Here is a 14,767-nt window from a genome sequence, read left to right as displayed (position 1 = left end):
AAGTAGCTGTAAGAGTGCAGCTAACTCTTGTACTACTTGTAGCAGCCAAGACAGACATTCATGCCTTAATCCTGAAGCATGGGAAGTGGTAGAATGCAGCAATGTCTCACCTGAGGGTAACATCTTTCTTGCGCCGGACTGGAAAACTGCTGAGACCTGCACCGAAGAGGAAAAGCTAAAACATAATCAGGCAACAGCAGATGACGGGTAAGAGGAGGTCTTGATGTTGAGGACAAAATCTATTTTGTCACGTCATATCAATTAAGTGCATTTCTCATCCTTGGCATATCTCACGTGCTTTTCATGGGTTCGGTGCATCATTCTGACATGTCTCCCTGAATACAAAGTTACATCACTTTGTATTCTTAATGAAAACAGAAAATTGGGGTATTTTTTTATATGTATGGAGAGCAAATGATTGAAATATGGCATTGTAAGAGAGGAATGCTGTCCCACTATTAGCTCATGCTCATCAGTTACACAGCTGGTGCTTAACTAGTCCTTAAAGTATTGCCCTGTGCCACCAACAAATTGTAGCAACCATGCCATAGGGCGATACCATTAGTTTAATTTTAATCTCAGTCACCGTTTAGACTTCCCACAATTAAATGAGCATGATATGATGATATTAAACATGTATGCCCCAGTAATAGAACAGCAAAGCAAAATCAAATGACGCGCTGTCTTAATCAGAACCTGAATTTATTGTTGTTGCTGTTTGAACTCCTCCATCAGCTGATAAAGATTTCATCCAAATGACTGTGGCTGATGGAGCCTGACCATACTGTGCACCACATACTAGACACGTAGCTAAACATTTTCTCTATCAACCGTTTTAGCATTGCTCATGCTAAAAAAAACACAAATATTTGCATACTAACATTTGCATACTGAAATTAAAATGTTCATTTATTTACCTTTTTGTGGTTGCTGGAACACCTTTTATTTTGCAGCTTTGGCGATAAATACATAATTGGTCTTCACAGTGTTCTCTGCCAGTCATATTAAATCTATGTGGTAAAAAAAAGCATGGTACAAAGTCACCACAACAGATTATTTAGCTAACTAACTATACTGTAAAGAACACTAGTACACTACATCTACTCTTTCTTCTCTAAAAACATTCTCTTTATGTGTGAGAATTTTGTACATCTCCTATACCACTGAGGCTTTTATTCAATAGATTCCCTTCAAGAATATGCTTTTATAATGAATGCATTTCACTGAGCTCACTTTCACCAGCTCAGGCCTTGGAGACAAAATATTGATCAGTCACTATTGATGTGTATTGCTACTGGCAAGATTCACGTGTATATGAAATTTTGCTTTGATTATTGTATTTCCCTCAAGTTTTTCAGGTCAAACTCAAGTTTCAAGGAAAGTTAAAAGTACTTTCGATTACAGCGTCTTTCCTGTCACAGTGTTTTGTTTTTCTATGTTGTTGTTGTTGTGTTTTTTTAATGGACTGCAGCAAATTAAATCTCAAGTCTAATTATAAAAGCTCGGACATGTTGACAGGAATGTCAACCACAGAAAGCACAACAACAAGCCCGGCACATTTTCTGTTTCACCGCATGATTCCTCCATTCAACACAGTGGTTTCAAACATTATATATAAATCATGCACTGGTTGTTTTATTTTATTTTCAGTCAGAATGAGCAGCTTAATTACAGGGTATTCATTCTAGTTTAAACTTTTCTGGACTCTGCAGGCTTGGCCTATGGGTGATATGTATCCTCTTGCAAGCTTTTTATATTTATTTCTTTTTTTTACTTTTCAGAAAATCATATGACTTCTATGCCCAGACTTACACACATGGCAAGATAAGCATGCACACACACACAGACACACACACATACAGACAAACAGAAGCACAAATCCCTCTGGCCTCCCAGCCTGCCTTCTTCCCCTGCTGCGCTTGATCAGGCATCCTTTCTTCATCTACAGAACACAGAGAAATGGCTGTGGTCCCATGTAGCCTTGTTTTCATCCTGCCTTTTCCATTTTAAGCCCCAGAACACCACTGAAAAAGCAGCTTCATTTTGACAAACTCTTTTAGGTGTCCATCTACTTACTTGTTAGTCTGCCTGGCTAGCCGCCTGCGGGTCTAGCAGCAATCCCATCAGTGACTTCTGTCTCCTGTCAGATTCAAGGCTTCACCCTGGGAAGTCATATTGATGGAGGAACAACTGGCCCTTTGGTTTTGATGGGGGAGAGAAAAAAAAACTGTTAGAAGATTTCTAATGAAATGAAAATGGCTCTTTTAAGGGCTGTTTTAGTGTGGGATGAAATGCATAAGAGAGAACTGAAAGAGCTGTGATGAAAGGGCCAATGGACCAATAGATGATCTTTTAAAACTCAAGCCCTATGAATTAGAGACTTTGGAGTAGTTAATGTAAGATCATCTGAATTTAAAAAGAAATCATAGTTGTTTCCACTAATGAGACACTTTAAGTGCACAATCCATAAGTGCAGGTCAAAGGAAACAGGTTTGAGTGTGTACATCTGTATATGGTTTTTACCTTTTGGTAATATCATAATGTCTATAACCTCAGTTTACTGACATTATGGGGACATATTTTCCAAATTTCCAATATTTTCATCAATTCATCTAACAAGCAAGGCAGAGATTGGTAAAAGAATTTGAGGGCAGGAGACTTGTCAGACTTTATTTCAATGCAGTTTATTTTTATTTATATAGCACCCAATCACAACAATCGTTTCCTTGAGGCCCTTTATATTGTAAGGTAACACAATAATACAAAGAAAACCCCAACAATCAAATGACCCTCTTTAGGTAAACACTTGGGAAGAGTGGGAAGGACAAACATCCTTTTAACAGGAAAAAACCTCCAGCAGAACCATCATCAGATAAAGGCAGCCATCGGTTGGGGTGAGGGGAGGAAGACAGGACAAAGACACTGTGGAAAAGAGCCAAGGAATAACTAATAATTAAATGCAGAGAGAGGTGTATAAACACTTTGTGAGTTAAAAAGGTGAATGAAAAACAACCACACACAGCTTAAGCCGATGGCAGCATAACTAAGTGAGGATTCATGGTCATCTGATCCAACCCTAACTACATGCTTTATCAAAAAGGAAAGTTTTACGCTTAATCCTAAAAGCAGAGAGGATGTCTTTCTCCTGAATCCAGACTGGTTCCACAGAAGAGGGGCCTGAAAGCTGAAGGCTCTGCCTCCCATTCTACTTTTAAATAACCCTAGGAACCACAAGCAAGTCTGCACTCCCAGAGTGAAGTAATTTATTGGGCTGGTACAGTACTATAAGGTCTTTAAGATAAGATGGGGCTTGATTATTCAATTCAAGTTAACAGGGAGCCAGTGGAGATAAGCCAATATGGGAGAAATATGCTCTGTCATTGTACTGAATGTCAATATTCTCGCTGCAGCATTTTGGATCAACTGAAGGCTTTTCAGGAAGTTTTTAGGACACGCTGCTAATAATGAATTACAGTAGTTCAGCAAAGATGTAATAGATAAAGTAATAAAGACTTGCAAATTAACTCCCCCTAAATGAGAGAAGCAAATCTTTGGCAAGTTCAACAGAATGTGAAAGTACAAGACAGCTGTGTGTATTAGTAAGTTATTACAACATGAGCAATTTGTTTTTTCTTTTTCACTCAGGCTGGATCTGGTGCAGGCAGACTGCAGATCTTCAAGAGTGTGAGGACGCATGGACACACTTTTCCATGCCCTTCCCAGATGTCTGTTTCCTACCTGTGCAGCCCACTGTAGTCCCAAGGCTAAGAGATTATCGTGTTGATCTCAAAGTGTGAATCAATTAAGCTCTCACCACATTTGCAATCAATAAACAGCGAAGCCACTGACAGGCTTCCGCCTCAATCCTTCCCCCATTGTTAAAATGTCCTCTAAAGCACATGTGTTGGAACTCCTGCAGAGACAACCAAACAAAATGACTATTCCATGCCTATATCGACGGATACTAAGCAAGGGACTAGGGGAACCAGGGCAAACAATAGGTTTTCAAGAATCAGAGATGGATTTGTGTCATGATTGTCAATGATCTGTTCTTTTGCCCTCCATCAGACAGTGAAGCCCAATTTGTATTCCTGTTTCTTTTTTGCAGCTGTCAGGGAGACAGACGTGTGTCCATGTCTGCTGCTGGGGCAGTCAATGAGCCATTGATTCGGAGAACCGTGCTGGTGTCTGAGATGCCCACGTGATGGATGAGGCCCTTCTTAAACAGAAGCTAAAAAAAACAAAAAAAACCAAATAATAATAAAAAATACAGAGCAGAGAATGAGTAAAAGCAGGAGATATACAGTTTTGAAACTTTATAAACTGCTCACACTGTCATTTCATGGTAAATGCTTTTATAGCCCTGGTTTTCTTTGATGATTCATTTACGGTTTTGATCTCTTTGTCTATTACCATTGTCGCAGATTCTTTGCCCATTACCTCTTCAAAAACAAAAAGGGTCTGTATTCATTTTTCAAACAAATTTCACATCAAAGGTGGCCACTGAAGCACAGAACACATGGAAACGGCAAAGAATGCGTATCTGTGTGTGCACATTTGAAGGTGTTTTGCACAAGTACGACGTAATAATCTGTTATGTGCCTTCCATATGCTCTGCTGCTGGGAAAGCTTTCACCTGACAAGCTTAATCTAATTCAGTTCTTTACAGTACTTCAGCTGGTCTTCCCGGTGAAGTCAATTAATTATTTAATTACAACTTTCCCATGATGTTGGAGTAGCATGAAAGTAAAAAAACAAACAAACAAACAAAAAGAACTGCCTTTTGTTTGGATCTTTTTATATTGTGTGTATTGATATGGGCATCTTGGTTCTCATATGTGCAGGCAACGCGCTGATAGGCTGTTTTCTCCCTGTTTGTTTTCTCAAGGATGTATTTTTGTCAGTTGAAGAAAAAAACGAAAAAACGAAATAAAATAAAAACAGAACTTCAATCGCAAGGGTGAAACACAAGGCAAAATTAAACCAGTCGATGCATATCCAGCACATAAGACTTGTTAATTCAGCTGAGGGTGTGTGCAATCCCTCATTATTTCATTCCATCATTGTGTGTTCTGTCAGGGGAAAAAAAAGACTCAACATTGTTAGTTTGAAAATGAACAAATGGTCTGCTTTGTAAGGAGAAGCTAACTGTATCAGACTTGTTTGGGCTGGTCTGACTGGACTGGGGTTGGATAGAGGAAGCAAATGAGGCACTAAAAATGATGCATGAAAATATGCAAAAACACATGCAGGCTGTCAGTGTTGTAGCTCTTACTCAAAAAAAGTCATGTATTATGTTACATATTCACTCTCTGCACCAAGTAAACTCATTATATTACTTTTGCGTTACTTTACAACATAGTCTGAGATGTATTGCCACTTATTTCGAAGTTAACAACAAACCTTTAGGCTACGTGCCTCAGGCTCTAGGAAAAAGGAGCAGGATAAAAAGGGCAGTTTTTATATCCACCCTTCATGCAGGCAATTTGGGAACAATGCAAGTAATGGCATAATTGCTTGCTTAGTAACTGAAATGTGATTACCAACATTAGCACAGTAATGTATTACATTAGTGCATTAAAGAAAAGTATAATGTGATTAGAGCAACACCCAGTGCTGGAGCCTATGCAGAATTTACCTGACAATGCACATGTACAACTTAATAGTTTCTTTAGAGAGAGACAAAAGTGGTGAACATCAGTTAACGCTCAGGCTAAACGCTCTACATTTTCCAGGTGTGAAACTGAAGAGGGATATGATATAGAATTGCTGTCTTTGCAGAGGTTTTTGACTTTGGTTAACTATCTGAGGTAACTGTCAACCTTGAAATTAGGAGTCCTGATTTAAACATGAGTCATATGCACTCATTTACCTTTGCTGAACAATTTGGAAAAGAGATGCATTTTTTAATTCTTTCGGGTTACTTGGGAGCAAATTGAAAAAGATATGCCCATTCATCTTTTAATTATGAATGGCAATTCAATTACACTGGCCCAACTATGTGTGTTGAGGGGACTCTAGTTATGGCCAAAGACCCATATGATGAGCCCAAGGTGACTATAGATTTAATAGGTGGATACAGGGTAGAGTTGGTGGTGAAAGCAGCCATTTGATAAAAAATGATCCCTAAATGTGCTGTAATAATGCAAAATGATGGGTTAACATGCTCAGTCCCTCCTGATCGCCTTGCACCATCTACATTAGTCTAAGTGCCTTGATCATCCATGTGCAAACCCTCTGGGAGAATAGGGTGGGAGGTGTTGTTGGTGAAGGTGTGGTGGCACACTCCTCCTTGCATCATATGAACCCCCTATTTCATGGCCGGCTAACCCGATGGAAAGTAATAGGGTTGTGGGGGTGATGAAGTGACATAGCCAATAACTTTCATTATGTGTCTTTAACCTTGTCCCATTCTCTAATTAATTCTCCAACGGCAGTCAAATGCCACTATGTGTTAGACCACATCCCAGGCAATCTTGGACTTGGTAAAACTTTGAGGGTACTGCTAAGAAACAGCAGAGAAGCAAATACTGCTGATACTCGAGCCTTAGGTGAGGTTTTCTTGTGGAGACCAATATATCTGTTTGCTTTTGCAGAGTCAGTCTATCCTTTCCTCAGCTCCTTTTTATAGATCATAGCCTCTTGCCAGATACAATCTGTCTTTCTCTCTCCCACATAGCTGGGAGCTGAAAGATGTTTCCTTTTGTAAGTTTTGCACTGCTTAGTTTTACCATATTGTGTAGGATCAGTAAAAGATACACTAATGGGTCCACCCTCTCACTATTGATCTGGATTCATTTTTGTCATGTCGATATACCAATAGTCTCCAGACTCGCAACACTTATTTAGCCCGTCTTCTCTTGTTTATGGTCAAAACCGATTTTAATGGGGGTAAATAACAACAAGGGCTTTACGGGCCAAGAAAAAAAAAGAAAAAGAAGAAAATCAAGTTTGTGATATTTTGTACACACAGTGAGGACCGTGTGTATTACAGCAGAACTAATCAATTAGCTTCTTTCATTTAATGATGCTGTGGATTTATGCAAACCAGTTGCAATGAGAAGAATCAGCAGAATGAATAATAGATCACAAGGCTAAATCTGAAAACGGGGTAAGAGAACAGAACGCTCCCTTTAAGCTTTATCTTCACATTATCGCTCGTACCAAACGGTAGGCTGCCAACTGCTCTGCTGTTCAGTGTTTAAGGTGGAATTTCTGGAGTCCATTTTAGCTTTATTGTGTTTCCTCTGTTAGTATAGCTGTTTTTTTCCCTTTAATTTAAAACACAATTAAACTTGGGACTAACTCTTTCCTTGTGCCTGCCAAACTCCTTCCACAGCAACAGAGGCAGCCTCATTTAAGGAAACCCATGGGGCGTTGTGGATTAGGGAGGGTATGATTTCAGCACCACCTAGTGGCAGCGTCTGAAACAAGGCATTGTTTGTGAATTAGGTAAAAGATGCTTCCTATTAGAATTTATCCCTATTAATGAGCCAAAAATAGGTAGTTGGTTCCTATTACCCTGTGTTATCTTAGATTATGTAGAATCAGATAAAGTTCTCTCTTTACCGTTAAGATCACCATCAGGAAAAGCAGTGAGAGGTTTGAAGTGCTGAGAAAGAAGGAGGAGTATCACCTTTGCCACTGCTATTCATTACTCTTAAAGGCATTAAGGAAATAACATAATGGCTCATAAGCCAAATGTTGTGGCATGAATCCGTCATTAGCGAAACGAGCAATAGAAATGATAAGGGAAGACAATATCGTATCATACATGCTTGATGTGCATTGTATTCCTCCAGGGTATATCATCAAACCACAAATAGTGCGCCGCTGATAATGTCTTATTTCTCCAACAATTATATTTTATACATCCTTAATGAGCAGTTTCTCTTTAAAAGCAAACAAAACAAACTCCAGAGTCGTTTCGCAGTTTAAGACTTACTCCAGAAGTCCATCCTAATCTAATGAGTTCTAACAAAGAGTCATTTCTCACACATGCAAACAGACCGATGAGCGGGCAAACATCTCTGTCTTTGAATTGTTGATCTTACTCGGAAATGTGTTTTGCCTCTCTTTGCTGCAAATGCAACCGTGTAATGACACCAGTGTCATTGTAGGAGCCAACTCCACACATACCCCACTTCATCTTTAATATATCTGAGTTTGTGTTTTATTTTAGTTTATTTTTTTGTGACTAGATGCAAAAGGAGTCACATCCAAATGGCAACTACCCCTGTATACTGCCCGAGACCGAAGACACTATAGCAAAAACAAAGAGACTCCTTAACTACGGCATTCATTTTGGCATTAAGACTCAGCGTACCGCAGAGACCAGAGAACACACTGATGATGAAAAAGAATGTCCTAGATTTTCAGAGAAAGAAGGGGGCTGGGCATGGGGAAAAGAGATTAAAGGACATGTTTTGACAGTGGTAGCCTGTTTCTGGAAAAAGTCCTGCACCCCATTCAGGATCCACACTGTTTCTTGCTTTCACCAGTTCAGATGGAGCCATGACGTGGATTCTCGGGGGGGGGTGCAAGGTCAAGGTAGTACTCTTTCAAAAGGGTACGGTTTACCGTTCACTCATTTGCTAAAACGATGCACATTTATCCACCTGCACCATTATTCCTTCCTCCACTCAGTCCACCTTATCCTTACAAAGTCTGCTCAATATGCCAAGAAAGCTGCCAAAATTTGAGCAAACCCGCCCCTCCCCCACATGCTGCACAGGGGCACGCACACACACAGTAATCACACACACATGCGGCTCCTCATAAATCGTCTACATCAACCAATTCTCTGCCCTCTCCTTCTCAGTATCCTCCCACCACCCCAGCTCACCCCACGGTACTCTTTTTCCTTTGTCTCTCTGGCTTCTTTGTCAGTGAGGTGTGCTTCTTGCTCGCTGTAATAATAAGGCTTTCAAAAGGCTGGTGGCGGTACCGCTCCGGCTAGTCCTTAGGAGCTGCCCATGGTTCCACAAAGATCACTTGTTGACGCCAGGTGAGACAGAGGGAGCGACAGAGACGGGGGAGAAAACGGTGAGATCGACAGTCAGGGGTGGGTCTCTGCTAGACAAACAAAGCCTTGGCTATTTCAAGGTTGTCATGTGTCATGCTGTCCATGGGCCCGTCTGCAAACGGCTGTTTTGCAGAAGCTTGGCCACATTATAAATGGATATCTTGGACCCTAAATGTCAATCAAAGCCGTATTAATTGGCTCGTGGCTGAGAGAAGATGGTGTATTTCATTTTGAACATGGGTAATTAATAATGATTGTCTCTTTTGTTATTTATCTTGATCTCTTCTTTTATTTTCTGCTTTTTATTTTTTCTTCTCAATTTTGTCTCATTTTCACTCTTTGTGCATCTATTTTGCGTTTATTTGTCCCTGAGGAGATGGTAATGTAAGCATTATGCCTCAGGCCACAAAGCAAGTCAGAAACAAAACCAACCAGCATTTGTGTGACTGTACTTCTGTTGTCCTCATATTTTTGATGTGTTACACCTAGAATACTTTAGGTATCACTTGAGGTTCTTTTCAGAGACGAATCTCATTATAATCTTTTTCTTTTTTTTTTGTTTTGTTTTGTACCACTTTCCTCAGTCCAGAATGTGCAGACAGAAGAGATGCTCAGACCTCCCTTTCCCCAGCCACTGCCTCTAGCTCTTCCACGGGGATACAGAGGTATTCCCAAGCAAGCCAAGAAACATAACCTCTGCAGCGTGTCGTGGGTCTGCCCTGGGGTCTCCTCCCGGTTGGACATGTTGAAACACCTCACCTGTGAGGTGCACAGGAAGCATCCTGGTCAAATGCCAGTAACTTCAGCTGCGGAAGCTCTACGCTGAGTACGTCCTGAATGACTGAGGCTATCACCACCGTTTGGAAATAACCTTTTTCAGCGTCTTTTACCCATAACCTTATTGTTAAGGTTCATTACCGTAGGTGAGGAAGGATGTGGGTTGTTTCACTTTTCACTTTGCAGTGAAAAACAGGTTTTGTTAGGTGATGACTGGACACAGAGTTCTGTAACACGATAAATTAGTGATATCAAAATTAAGTGAATACAGGAAATTGCTCGGGAGGAAAATATTGTTGCTGGCTCTTTAATCTCTAGTTGTACCATAAAAACATTATTTTTGATTAAAATGGTCCTAATCTTAAACACCCAACATCCAAACATTAATAAACACACACATTTTAAGAAGTCTGATTTTGATGTTTGGTGCTTTTTACAACTTTTCCTGGTAATGTACAACCGCCCTCCAACGTTGTCCCTTTGCTTTCCAGTGACTTAGCTGCTCCTGTTATGAAACAGTACTGCACCAGCATGTTGTGGAAACTATTTGTATGAAGTCAGTGTTAAAATTTTTGCCTTTGAGGCTTTTGCCATTAAAATACTGCACAGCCTGCTGAAAATCAGTGTCATCAAATACTCTCATGGACCTTACTACAAGTTGTTCATAGGCAGAAAAAAGTAGTGTCAAATGCATCAGCAGTGACCTCCGTGAACCCAAAGCAAGTACCTCCCATTGTCTGCCCTGGCTTGTTTGTGAAGCTGTGCTATTATGTATTTCATCAGGCTCATGTGCAATTAACCCTCACAGTGGCAACAGAACTGGTGACCTGACTAAACCACTGCTGCATAATCTGTAATAGTGTGCTTATGTCTTCATTTCAGAAAGCCCTGATTTTCAGGTTCATCCTTATATAAAGTGAAGGGTCTTCCAAATATGTTTAAGGCTGTTTACACAAAATACCCAGGCTGTATATAGCATGTGATGTAGTAATTCTGCATCATTGCCTCTGTATGAACCTACAGTGATAATCAGCAAACACAAGTGTGACGAGTTGCTTAAATGAAAATGTGACATGTAAGCAGCTCATGTGAAGTTTCTCTTTTGTGATTTTTCTCTCTCAAAGTAGAAACAGTCTCCAAGCAGCGCACCTTTCTTGTTAAACAGTGAAGGCCGTGTTCTTTAATTGATTCCAGTGTTCAAGCAGTCTAAATTTGAATTGAGAATTGTGTTTAAAACTAATCCAATTATCACAACATCAGAAGAAGAAAAAAAAAAGTGGGGGGAAAGTAGGCTGTTAGCTCCATCAGTGGAGCTTGATAATTGGTATTTTAATCTTTGCAGCAGGAATAAGCTGTGATTAAGGCATTAAAGTGCTCTTCTTGTACATGGTTTAAAAAAAAAAAATCTGCATTTTTATTTTTTATCTTACCGGAGTCTCAAATGGAATAAAAGATTTTTTATATCCATGATAACCTTTGTGATGTGGACGAGTGCGAATCTGGTCGCCTGTGTATGCGTTTGTATTGTGGTGCAGATCAGCATGTTTGCTTCAAAATGTTAATGTTGCTCAGTGTACTCTTTAGTCTTTAAAGAGCAGGAACATGGAACTAAGAGGTGAGATACTTAAAAGAAAAAAAAACTTGTAAAGAGGATGGAAAGTAAGAACAGCAAAAAAGTATAAGCAAAAAGGCACAACTAAGAAACACATATAAATACAAATATGTTAGCTATAATCAGTCTTTGATTCTGCTATCCCCATGCCTGTCCTCACTACTGCTCAGACCCTGAGGCGATACTTGAGGCTAAAGACTTAACAGGGCTCTGACTCTGAAGCATCAACAATGGACGGGGGAGGCGAGTTGAAGATTAAGAAGGCACACCATGTGTGTATTTGTCTATTAGTGCCTATGGGAGGAATAAAATTAAGGGGGGGAGAAAAAAAGCGCTGTCATTAGCTTCTCATAGTGTGCTCCAGGGATATCATAGATGCCATTAGACTGGGATACAAGCAGCAGAGTAGATGATATGTAGAGAAACTGCAGACAAAGCATCAAAGGACAACAGTGCAGACCTTAGTTCTAAACTGATCTTTCAGCTTTAGCACTTGTTTCATGTTCCAAAGTCTCAATCACATGAACCTTCACTGTCTCCCTATACTTTCTATAATGTCAAATAAGCTGTCAATCATCAAAACGCACACACGCTGACAAAGATTATGTAAACACTTTACGGAAAAAGAACTTTGAAGTATCCTAGCTGCAATCACCAGTACAGCTGAAGATAGGTAATATTACATTAAAAGCCAATTAGCAGTCCACTGAAAGAGATCTGACAAATAGCCCATTAATGTGACTTTTTAAAGGCAACACTGGATAGCCATTGAAGGTTTAAAAAGGACAAATAATCTGTGCCCAAATTACTGGTGCAATTACTGGTGGAAGGAAAAAAAAATATTAATAATTTTTAAAAGCAGCTAAGACGAACAATATTTAACATTGTGAAGCCTTGAGAAACGGCAAAAGCAAAAAGCAAAAAAACTATTCAACATTTAATATATGAGTCACACTGCTACCAACCAGTGAGGTTATTTATTATTTTTCTTCCATGAAGCATTTATGTCGTCTTTGTGTATGGCAAGTTCCATACTTTAAGTACCCCAAAGGTTTATGTTTGGTGTAAGTTCACTGTGGACTGTATACATAGGGGCAGATTACAACCATAAACTGTAAAGTGGAGAATAGGATCATGCATGTGATTATTTACATTTGCATACAGTGTAAATATCGTCCCTGTTGATTAGGAAGCGAGAGAATGAGAGAAGTTGTAGACGTGTAGAGCAGGCAGGACGTGTGTGATGAAAGCAGCCAAACAAAGGAAATGTCACATAAAGTGATCCTAAAATAAAAAGAACTGAACTAATTATGCTCTGTTGTTGTTTATAAGATGCTAGTGCCTCCATCTTTTATTCATCAAGACGCAAGGCGGCTGGAGGTTCTCTGTCTTGCTCTCTCATGCTCACTCCTTCAAATCTCATTTCAAACAGAACCCATTGAGCCATGGAACTGCATTCTGAATCACAATGAACTTGTTTTTCTTCAGCAAGAAAAGGATGGAGGAGGAAAAATGGCAAGAGTGGATCTTTACCATGGCAAACAAATAGAAAGAAAGGGAACGGGGGTTTCTAAATGTTACCTGACAATCATTGCTGTGCAGCAGGCAAAGATGTGGATTCACAAAACAGGAAGTTGATGACTTGTTTTGGTAGCGAGGGTAAGCCATTGTCAGTCAGCCTTAACCATCTTTGCTCCAGTGCACTCATTTTTAGTTTCCAACAAAAAAAGAACAAAAAAAAAAACCAAATAAATACATAAATAAGTAAAATATGCATGGAGACAGGACAAATGAGCATTTTGACATACAGAACCTTAAACAAGTCCTTTATTCAGAAAGAAACTTCCAGAGGCAAGTTAAATTAATTGAGTTAGTCATCCCTACTACAGTCACTTTGCCTCAGGAGGGCCTCTTAATGTGAGATTCACATTATCTAATGGGGAATTTCATGCTCATCTCCCGAACTGACCAAACTATATTGTCTGGCTATGCCTCATTAGACAAACTGCGGGATTTTTCTCCCCATAGGTGTACCTGTTTTTCTTCTTTTGGGATCCATAGACATGTTACATTTCTCATCTACAGCCACACATTTGGGAATATTTTCTGTCACTATGGGGATTTTAACTCTGTGTTAACAAGACCCATCACAGTTTGACAGACTTTAGTGAGGGTGCACGGAGGAATTTATCTTGTAATGAAAGAGATGTCCAAAAACTGAAAGAAGAGAAAATCACTTTCTTTGCATTGTTTCTGGCTCACTAAGCAAAGGACATATATGTATGTGTGTGTGTGTCACAAAGCTTATACTTAATGGGTTTGTAGGTAAAATAGTAAAGTGCAAGTTATTTTTGAGATTTAAAAAAAAAACATGTCTTTAAATCCCAAGAAATCATCAGAGTTTGCATGATCCATCTCTGAGCTACCATCTGGCCTCGGCTTCTGTTAATAGAGGGTTTTGCTCTGAGCTAGCCAACACGTGGATGCACACTGTAGGAGAGAGAAAGAGGAAGAGTGGAAGCAGAGGGAGGAGAAAGCAGGAGGTAAAAAAGAAAAACTTAAAGGTGAGAGTGGGAATGAGGAGGAGTAGAAGAAGAAGAACAAGCAAAGCATGAGAGACAGCGGGATGGGAGAAGATGGGTGAAATTTAGTGAAGGAAATGAGGATGGAGAAATATAGAAAAAAGAGAAGGTAAAAGACTGAGCAGATGAGGCAGGAGCAGGAGAGAGTGCAGTGCACTCTAGGGGGGAACATGTACTTAGAATAAGGAGTAAAAGCAGAGAAGTGGAGCTTTGGTGTACATGTGCCCCGGGGAGGATAGTGTGAAGTACCTTTTGTCTTCCCACCATCAGGAGCTTCTTTTGAATAAACCAACCCAAGCATTTCCTTTTTGTAAATCTCACTTTAAAGAAGGGCAAAGCTAAAGCTTCTCCCACAGTGGCGATCTAGTATAGTTGTACCTCAGCCCACACAAATCCCTTCCTCAATAGCTGTGGGTGTGTAACAGTTTCATTTCCATTTTAGAGCACAGTGAGATCGCTTGCTGCCTAGACGCATAAGAGGAGCCTCACCTTGGTTGTGAGCCTGCATATGTTGTCCACAGTGATTGGCAAGGCCGTGTGACCAATTTGATTTAAAGCTTTATGCCTGTTTTCTTTATCCTTGAGACTTGTCAAAAATGACACGTGGCATCACTGCAAGGCAGTCATACTTCTGCTGCTGCAGCTGCTCGCGCTTCTGCAGCATCAAATCCCACTGGGAAATAACAAACTTGGGAGATGAATTCATCACCAGTGATCATCATTGTTGCTCTTTAATTCTTGCAGGTGTGCTTCACCATAGATCCCATGGGT

General features: G+C 39.9%; 1 long non-coding RNA gene across 1 annotated transcript; it reads left to right on the top strand.

The window, feature by feature from the left end:
- Positions 1–8,728: 8,728 nt before the first annotated feature.
- On the top strand, positions 8,729–10,570 carry LOC120432853. Its single transcript, XR_005608137.1, has 2 exons — positions 8,729–9,045; positions 9,610–10,570. It is a non-coding gene; the product is annotated as an uncharacterized LOC120432853 (long non-coding RNA).
- The last annotated feature ends 4,197 nt before the right edge of the window (positions 10,571–14,767 follow it).

Source organism: Oreochromis aureus, linkage group 14, assembly GCF_013358895.1.
Source record: "Oreochromis aureus strain Israel breed Guangdong linkage group 14, ZZ_aureus, whole genome shotgun sequence".
Taxonomy (NCBI): Eukaryota; Metazoa; Chordata; class Actinopteri; order Cichliformes; family Cichlidae; genus Oreochromis; species Oreochromis aureus.
This window is presented reverse-complemented; position numbering and strand designations above follow the sequence as displayed.